Genomic DNA, 6,930 nt, shown 5'->3' on the forward strand with positions numbered 1-6,930 from the left:
ATTCACTTAGTTAAAATCCTTAGCCGTGTTTTTTCTAAGTAAACTAAACCTTAGATTATAAAATACTCAGTGGGAGGAAGAGATATATATGATATGCAATGATACCACTCACATTTCTCCCTAAATGTTCAAGCCGTGAGATTCATGCTTGGCCTCGTGGTGCCCTGATAGCATACCCCTACAGATGGTGTTTGCATGAGTCGATATCAAGGTGGACAGAGAGAGTATTTATAGTAAGTGGGTGAAGGGTGTGTGTCAACACGTCCTGTGGTCTTCTTTATTGGTTCGCACCGTGAGATCATTCTTGCACTCCCTTGTGGCACCCTTGGAGCATCCCCCTTCAGATGGATTTTGTGCAGTTGATCAATATCAAGGTGAACTTTAGAAATGGATAGGGTCACTTTAGTTTTTGCCTCAATCGGATTTTTTCCCTTCGGATTGGCTGCTTGGGGCAGAACTCTAGGGCCTAAAATGGCGGGCCACACTTACGAGAAATTGTTAAGTAAGTTAATGCTTTCTTGGAAAAATCATTGATGCCTAGTCGTTATAGGAGCAAGACTTGTTCTGATATTAATGGCTAGTTGAGAATGTCTCAATTCAGAGGAAGGATAAATTGACCACCCTTCGGTGGATTTTGTCCTAAACCTTTGAAGTGTCATTGCGAAACTAGATTTCACACGGGGTTCATTTTAGTTTTGCTAAATCGTATTGGATGTTGTACGTTTTTCTACAAGTATTTGCTTAAAACCTAACATAGGTCATTGTGTTTGTTTTTTTAGCAACATGTTTGATTTTTCATTAAATGTCTCTAGTTTGACCGATTACATATAGTGGAAAGAGTCCGTTAAAATGTATTTCGTGGTAAACAACCTCGATTTTGTCATGGTTGAGGAATGTCCTCAAGTCCCGACCCTTGATGCACTGTGAAGTGTTCGTAATGCATATGAGGTGTGGATAAAGGCTAATTCCTTGGCCTGACTTCACATATTGGCTAGCATACTTGATGCTTTAGTCAAAAGGGTTGAGAATATGGTCATTGCATGTGAAATCATGGACTCGTTGCCATAATTATTTGAACGTCAGTTCTTACCTTTTGAGCACAGCGGGATGGATGAAAAAGACACCAGTAGTGTCAGTTCCTAAGTTAACCTCCCGGAAGAGAAATCAAGTGTTGCTGACTCTGTTAAAGTTCATCAATGAGAAATGTTCTCCGACATGGAACTTGGAGCTTATTTAGGTTCTGATACTGATCCCACTACTCTCCAAAAGAGGAAGAAGTCTAAAGACAGTAAATATGTTTTATTGGTCTTAGAGACGTGTTTGGTAGAGAATGATGATTCTGCATGGATCCTTGATTCGGGTGCTACTAACCACGCCAGTTCCTCTTACTAAGGATTTAGTTCCTGGCAAACGTTGCCATAGGGAGAGATGACTCTTCGAGTCGGTACTGATGAGGTTGTTTTAGCTGTTGCTATAGGCAAGCTGAAGTGGATAATGTTTTTGACAAGAAACGATATCTGTTACTGGATAATGTTTTTGTAGTTTCTCATATCAAGTGGAACTTAATCTTGGTTTCTTATCTCATTGAACAAGGCTATACCGTCACGTTTTCTGAGAGTAAAGTGTTTATTTTCAAGAATGGTATGGAGATTGGTTTTGGTTCAATAGAAAATAAATTATATGTACTAACGTCGTTAGTCATAAAAAGCCTTGTTTAACACTGAAATGTCCAGTACGACGACAACAGCTAAAAGAGCAAAGGGTTCTCCTAAGGAAAACACCCATCTTTGGCATCTAAGGTTAGGTCACATCAACCTCAATAGGATTATGCAATTGGTGAAATGTGGACTTCTAAAGAGTTTAGAAGAAAACTCCTTGCTGGTGTGTGAATCATACCTTGAAGGTAAGACGACCAAACGACCTTTTACTGGAAAAGGTTATAGAGCCGAGGAAACCTTGGAGCGTATACATTCAGACCTCTATGGTCCGATGAGTGTTAGAGCTCGAGGTGGATATGAATATTTCATCTCTTTCATAGATGATTATTCAAGGTATGGGTATCTCTACCTAATGCAACATAAGTTTGAAGCCCTTGACAAGTTCAAGGAGTATACGGCTGAAGTTGAAAACTTGCTAGGTAAGAATATAAAAACACTACGATTTGATCGTGGTGGAGAGTATATGGACCTCCAATTCTAGAACTATATGATAAAATATGGAATTATGTCCCAACTCTCGGCCCTAGGTACACCTCAACGGAATGATGTATCAGAAAGGAGAAACAGAACCTTGTTGAACATGGTTCAGTTTATGATGAGTTATGCTCATCTTCCAGACTCTTGTTGGGGTTTTGCAGTGGAGACTACATGTTATATTCTGAACAACGTTCCCTGAAAAAGTGTTTCTGAAACACCTTTTGAGTTGTGAAAAGGCCATAAAGGTAGTTTACGCCACTTCAAGATTTGAAGGTGTCCGACCCACGTGCTTGTGACTAACCCGAAGAAGTTGAAACCGCGTTCAAAAGTTTGTCTATTTGTAGACTACCCTAGGGAAACGAAGGATGGATACTTCTATGATTCGAATGAGAACAAAGTGTTTGTTTCTACAAATGCTATCTTCTTGGAAGAAGACCACATCAGGGATCATAAACCACAAAGTAAGCTTGTTTTACATGAGATTTCTAGTGAGACTACTAAGGGTTCAACTAGAGTTGTTGAACAGACTGACAGATCAACAAGAGTTGTTGAGGTCGGTTCATCTAGTCAACCATCACAAGAGTTGAGACTGCCTCAATGTAATTGGAGGGTTATGAACCCACCGGAACGCTACATGGGTTTGAATGAATCCCAAAACATCATTTCTAATGATGGGGTCGAGGATCCATTGTCTTTTAAGCAAGCAATGGAGGATGTTGACAAAGATGAGTGGATTAAGGCCATGAATAAGGAAATGGAGTCTATGTACTTCAATAATGTCTTGGAACTTGTGGATCAGCCTAATCGGGTAAAACCTATAGGGTGTAAATGGATCTGTAGATGGAAAGGTGTAGACCTTTAAGCCTAGACTCGTGGCAAAAGGTTTTACCCAGGTCGAGGGACTGGACTATGAGGAAACGTTCTCACCTGTTGTCATGTTGAAGTCTATCAAGATACTTTTGTCCATAGCCACATTAAAAAGTGGCTAGCCACCCAGTTCCAAATGAAAGATTTGGGAGAGGTAAAGTATGTTCTAGGGATCCAGATCATTTGGGATTGTAAGAACAAGAGGTTAGCCTTGTCTCAGGCATCGTACATCGATCGAATGTTGATCATGTATAGGATGCAGTATTCTAAGAGGGGTTTATTTCCTTTTAGGCATGGAATCATTTTGTCTAAAGATCAATGTCCTAAGACACCTCAAGAGATTGAGGAGATGAGACGGATTCCTTATGCTTCAGTTGTTGGAACCTTAATGTATGCAATGTTATTTGATGACATAAAATGCGATGATGCCATAAACTTGTTAACATAGATTTGATGCTTCTATTTTGTGGAAAATGATCTTATGTCATACAACACATGGATGAATGATGATTTTATTTTCTTTATGCGATACTACTTCTAGATATGCGTTATTAATGAATGTTCTTGTAGTATGTTGTGCGCTGTCACAAGTTTCCTTGCGTTGGAACCAAGTATAATTCCACCGCAAGTTTCTCGGTGTGATCCGAGATCGAACACAGGGATTGTTTTAGGTTAATTGCGTTACAATTGTGATATATGAGACCGGGGGTTTTTCAATTTAATAAAAGTATAGGTTGTACATGCAATAAAGTAAATTGTGCAGTAAAGTAAAGATAAGCGATAAAAATGCGATAATAAAGTAAATTGCGATAAAAGTGAAGTACGATAAAATAAACCTAAGCTATGATGATACAAGATACAGGTTACATGATACAAGATACCGAGGTTGAGATTGACTATGAAGATTATACAAAGGTCGTGTTATGCAGTGGCCAGGCTTATGTGTGAAGCAAAAAGAGAAAGGATAATTAATATAAACAACGCAAGTTTCGTAACTGCGTTAAAGATATAAGTATGGTTCCGCTTTCCCAGGCGTACACCTCTCGATGATCGGCTGCGTTTCCCACATCTCTGGGGTGAAACAGGGAAGAACGTAGTGAACGCAAGGTTGCTTCCATCTCTGGAAGTACTTCTTGCTTTAGTTAACGCATTCTTCTAACCTTCTCTCGACAGATCAGAATGGCATCTTCACTTTTGCTCTCACAGGTGAAGATGTCGTCTAGCATGCTTTAGATAAACTTCCTTATTCCTTTAGCACATATTAAATTACTTGCTTAATTCATATTACTCACCAAGGGATTAAGAAAACATCGTGGAGAAAGTGATTTATGGAGGAACGGAAATAGATAGAAATGTGGAAATGAAAATGATCACGAAAATTAATTATAAAATCAAGCGTCTAATACATAGTTGTGAATGATTTAGACTAAGAAGATGAAGTACAATTGATGAACAAGAGTTAGATACAGATATAGAAGAGTGTCAATGTCTTGACACCGATCTGGATGGAGAGATTGCTTGCCAGCATAGATGGAGTGAATGGAAAAATGAGCTTCCCTCTCAGGCTTGCTCAACCAGTAGAGTTGATCTAGGTACAGAGCTTCACGGTGGGAATTTGGAATGATTCGCCCTGAGACTCACCTCTCGGCCTTGTCTTTTTTCTTTCCGGATCTTCTCCGATCAGCCTCTCTCTTAATAGCCTCGTATCAATTATCCCTTTTATCAGTATATCTTTTAGTGAATTCTCTGAGAGTATTTATAGATGAATCCTCTGACTCTCTGTCGTGTGGTCCCCACTTTATTGTTATGGTGGAATAAATATTCCTTCTTTTATGCAATCAATCCGTCGAAAATGCACAACGGTTAATTGTACACGTGTCAAAATCCTCCGCAATTGCATTGCTCATTTGCATCTTTCGATCGTGTGCCCGCATGCGGTGTTATTTTTTATTACCATGTGGTTGAAGTTTCATTGGTCGCAAAGCTCTTGATTGATTTTCGCATGCGCCGTCATTGTGTTGATCGTCTATTCATTTCTGATGATGGGCACAATGCGACGTAGATGCGTTAATCTTTTTCTCTTGAGCCATGAGCGCATTCGGTGACTTGATTTCCTACAAAACAGACTTGAAATATTATTTTCTACCATCGCAATGGTGTCAGTGGGTGTATTGTCAACAATTTATAATTCTTGTATTTCTTAGCTAATTTCCATACAATTGACACAAGTTTCCTCTCTTTTGGCCGCAATATCTAAATAAAGCAGCATAAATAACTTGTATTTCTACAAGTTATCATTATGTACCAGACCTGACATTTGCTATGCAGTAGGGATTGTCAGTCGTTATCAGTCCAATCCATAATTAGATCACTAGACGGCAGTCAAAATGATCCTCAAGTATCTTCGGAGAACGAGGGACTACATGCTCGTGTATGGAGATAAGGATTTAATTCTTACAGGATACACAGACTCTGACTTTCAGACTAGTAGAGATTCTCATAAATCGATATCAGGGTCAGTGTTCACTTTGAATGGAGGGGCTGTAGTATGGTGAAGCATCAAGCAAGGATGCATCGCAGACTCAACTACGGAAATCAAATACGTAGCCACTTGTGAAGCTGTTAAGAAGGCTGTTTGGCTGAGGAAATTCCTTACAGATTTGGATGTTGTTCCAAATATGTCTTTGTCGATCACTCTTTATTGTGATAACGATGGGGCTATGGAAAATTCAAAGGAACCTCGGAGTCATTGTAGAGGCATGCATATAGAACGGAAATATCACTTGATCAGGGAGATTGTGCATCGTGGTGATGTGATAGTAACAAAGATCGTGTCAGAGCACAACGTTGTTGATCCATTTACAAAGGCTCTTATGGCTAAAGTGTTAAAGGGTCATCTGAAGAGTTTGGGTCTACGGGACATGCGACATCTTGTCTAGGGCAAGTGAAAGATAATACTGGGATATAGAGTATGCTCTAGTTTATTGTATATTGTACTTGTATTTTTCATGTAATGTACATTAGTCTCTCGAGGCATTAGGACAAATGGGAGATTGTTGGGATTGGTGTCCTAATTCTCCCAGAGTCTCGTAGTTTGTAAGCATTGTACACATTATTATGAAAAATAAGAGTTATTTTATTTTGCATTTACTCATATCTAATAAACAAAGCTCCATGTTTATTTTATGTAAACTTAAGCATGTATATGAGATATACATGTGAATCATGCCTTAAGTGATAACCTAAAAAGGTCTATAGTATAAGGATTAAGGAGGGATACCTGATCATGGTGACACTATGGATATGGCCCGCTTTGTAGAGGTTTACAAGTGTTAAGAACTACTACAGATGGTTGATCCTGAACATTCATGCAAAGACATGTGAGCCGGGGTGTCCTATATAAAGAGTTTGTATAAGATCGATGTTGGGAATGTCCTAGAACTCGCAGTTCGTGTTAAACATTCTATTTAATCAATAATAATGACTTGTTGATTTTGCATCTTATTATGAAAATCCAATAAACGCATCCTTGGCTATAGGTGGGTAAGGGCGAACGAAAAAGGTTGGGCTTATATCTTGGCGAGTATATCTGACGTACTCAACAAGAAACATAAGGTGATGCCCACAGCTCGTGAGATCATGGCATCATTACAGGAGATGTTCGGGCAACCATCATCGTCTGTTAGACATGAAGCCATTAAATATGTGTATGTGACACGTATGAAGGATGGGACCAACGTGAGATAACATGTTCTTGACATGATGGTCCATTTTAACATCGCAGAGGCTCACGGGGCTATGATAGACGAAACAAGTCAAGTGAGCATGATACTGGAATCTCTTCCTGAGATCTATCTGCCATTCAGGA

The sequence above is a fragment of the Benincasa hispida genome, chromosome 1 (genome assembly GCF_027475165.1).
Source record: "Benincasa hispida cultivar pf3 chromosome 1, pf3_genome.v1.1, whole genome shotgun sequence".
NCBI lineage: Eukaryota > Viridiplantae > Streptophyta > Magnoliopsida > Cucurbitales > Cucurbitaceae > Benincasa > Benincasa hispida.